The 3,423-nt window shown below is 36.6% G+C and overlaps 1 pseudogene; it reads left to right on the top strand.

Annotated features, from left to right (window-relative positions):
* On the top strand, positions 743-1,948 carry LOC107633191 (annotated as a pseudogene).

The following is a 3,423-nucleotide window of genomic DNA, read 5'->3' as shown; positions in this document are numbered from 1 at the left end:
AGAATTTTATATGATTTGGACAAAATAATTAATATTTAAAATATTAATATTGCTGCTTTGGAAAATAGAGAAATTAATTATATTATTTCTAATTTTTGGATTTGAACATTTTATTGAAAGTAATTTATAAAATTGATGAACAACTAGTATTTTTATACATTATTATTGTTGGAGTAAAATTTATTCCTAATTACTATATTATCCCCACTTTTATTTGAAATTACAAAACTACTCCAAGACCTATTTTTACTCAAAACCCTAATCCACCCTCACTCATCTCCCAGTCGCAGCCCTTCCCCAAACCTAAACGCCCTCAGCAAACTCATCAAGCTTGAAATACACACAGCAGCACCAATTCAAGAAACAGAAAGGGTAGAGAGGAGAGGGATTCACAGGAAGAAGGGGAGGGGAGAGTGAGGACGACGCCGGCGGGCGTCACTGCCGCCGTGCCGTCGTGTCACGTAGAGAAGAGAGAAGTGCGAGCCGAGGAAGGAGAAGGAGGAGAAGGCCGCGCTGTTGCCGCCATCCCTGTGCCACTGCCGTTCGGTCTGTCCACGAGCTGCTGTCAGAACCACGCGAGGAGGAGCGTCGCCGTCCTGTGGAGCCGTGTCGTTGCCGTTCAGCCCACTGCCGAAGCAGAGACGCACGAGGGAGGAAGCCATCGCGAGGAGAAGCGTCGCATCACCGCCACTGTCCAGGCCGTCTTCGTCGTCGCCGATTCCCTTCGTCGCCGCCGTCGTTAATGAGCCCAGTCGCCGCCGATCTGGTCTTAGGGTGAGGGAACGCAAACAGAAGGGAAGACGGAGAGCCACCGCCGCTGCTGGCTAAACCCCCCAGTGCTCCATATCGCCTCTGCCATCTGGAACCGGCTTTGCCATAGTTGAAAGGCTAGGCTTGGAAGGTGCTTCTGTCGTCATCTCTTCTCGCAAGCAGATCCTTTTCCCTTTCCCTTCCTCTTTGCCTCCAATTAATTATATTCATTACTCAATTTCCTTGTTTCTACAGCAAAATGTTGACGAGGCTGCAAAGAAACTTAGGGCTAAAGGAATTGAAGTTTTGGCCCTTGTTTGCCATGTCTCTAACGATCAATAGAGAAAGGATTTGATTCAAAAAATCGCACAGGTCACCCTTTTCTATTCATTTTTATCGAATGCATTATCCTTTATTAAAATTTGTTTGAATGATGTTGAATATGCTGTTGAACATTACATAAGTGTGGAAATATAGATGTGATTGTGTCAAACGCAGTTGCAAATCCTTCTGTTGACCTTATTTTGCAAACCAAAGACTCTGTTCTTGACAAGCTTTAGGAGATTAATGTTAAGGCCTCTATACTTCTTCTCAAGGTAAATTAGTTCAAGCTGTCAATTGTTTGTTGTTATAAGCTAATGTTCTAATTGATGTGTTAACAACCTTTATGTTATTGCAGGATGCAGCTCCTCACTTGCACAAAGGCTCATCTGTGGTTATTATTTCCGCCATCGCCAGCTTCAATCCTCCTGCTTCTATGTTTATGTATGGAGTGACCAAAACAGCCCTTTTTGGACTTACCAAAGTAGGTACTTCACTTGCTCTACAAAGTGTTCCTTGAACATCTAACAAAACTGCATATATCTTCTTGTTTTTAAGTCTGATAATTATTCGTAATATGCTGCATAGGCCTTGGTTGCTGAGATGGCACCAAACACTCGTGTAAACTGTATTGCTCCCAATTTTGTGCCAACTAATTTTGCCTCGTTTATTACCAGTTATCAATCATTATCTTATTGCTCCCGGTTTTGGTTCTTTAATTTCCATCATTATCTTATTGCCTTCAAGCTGTCATGTACTCAAGTTTATGAGGAATCTACAAAAAATCTTAATTATATTAAATTAAAATACCTTTTAAGGGCCAAGGTTAGGCACTGTATATAGAGAATTTGATGGAGGAATATGTCACCAGCTTTAGTGAAGTGACACAATTTTGATTGAGGTAGGGACTAAGAAAGCTTTGAAGCAAATGTTTCATAATGATGTTTTCTTTCTTTATTAATGACCTATTAATTATTGAGTATATATATTAGCTTTTTGTCATGGATCCTTCAGGAATTATTGATTATTCAACTACTGTAATTTGGTATTTAATTTTGTGTAGGATAATTTTGGTAGACTGCATGATAGGAGCAAAGAAACACCCAAAGTAATGAAGCAACTTGGTCGCCTTTTCCCAAACAGAGTGACTATACAGCTACCTCAGGTATCACCATAGATTAATATTATTGTACAATTTGTTTGGTTGCCATCAACAGTTCATGGATCAGTTCTAATTTGAAACTTGTACAGGATGAGACCTTGCTTTCTGATTGGAAGCAGCAACAAGAGCGTGATGTCGAGATTATGAAAGCTCAGTCTAATGTTGTCAGCATCCGCACAGTGAGCCTTCCAACATCTTCTGTCCTTTATTTAATATGCCTTTATTTATTTATTTTGTTTTGTTTTGCTATTCTCCTTTTCTTGATTGAATTTGTTCAGTGACTAGTATGTTGATTGTCGTTGTACACTAGATGCTCTGGCTTACCAAAGAATCTGGATATTTTTTACTTGGTTTTATATAAATACCAAGTGTCATGTATGTGTTACTATTTGTTATACTTACCAAAGAATCTGGATATGTTATACTTGGTTTTATATATTCTCCTAATTTTTTTTTGTGCTAATTCTTTCATTTTTAATACTCAAATGGATGGTATTATTTAATAAACATCTAACTATGTTCAAGTTGTGCAATTCTAACTATGCTAATAAATATGCTAACAAGTTTTTATAATTTATTTTTTGTGTTTAATAGGCAAAATAGATCCATATGTTGTGATATAATACAAAAGGCAAAAGTAAAGGAGCACAGTTGCTAATGGTTAGTTATATGGCATATTCAAGTTCATTTTAACTTCATGCCTAAATTTAGTTTGATAAATTTGGTTGTGTATTGACTGAGAAATAAGTTGTGAATTGGTTGTTTTTGTTGGAACCGTAGACGGTGAAAATATCCAAGTTTTAGGGGAGGTTTTGCCCAAATTTTTCTAAACATTTTGGATAAAACTTAATGAAAAAAATTATAATTAGTGTTATATCTTGTTTCTAATTTTTTGTTTCGATTTTTCTTATTTACAGGAGTACTGAAATAGTGACCACATGCTACCTTGAGGGCTCAAGAATATTTTGATTCATAGAGACACTAATCTATGTTAGAACTTTTAACTTTTGGTTGAACTTGTGCAAGACATATAACTTGTAGAACTAATCAATGTACTTACTAATATTTTATTTTAAAACAATTTTAGCTAAATGAGGCATGTTTGAATTATGTATGTTTTTACATATTATATAAATGTAGACTTGCTTAGTAAAATAGTTAATATATTAGTTAATTAAAAAAATAATTTA

This window comes from Arachis ipaensis, chromosome B03 (genome assembly GCF_000816755.2).
Source record: "Arachis ipaensis cultivar K30076 chromosome B03, Araip1.1, whole genome shotgun sequence".
NCBI lineage: Eukaryota > Viridiplantae > Streptophyta > Magnoliopsida > Fabales > Fabaceae > Arachis > Arachis ipaensis.
The sequence above is the reverse complement of the archived record's forward strand: the minus strand, read 5'-3'. Positions and strand labels throughout refer to the sequence as shown.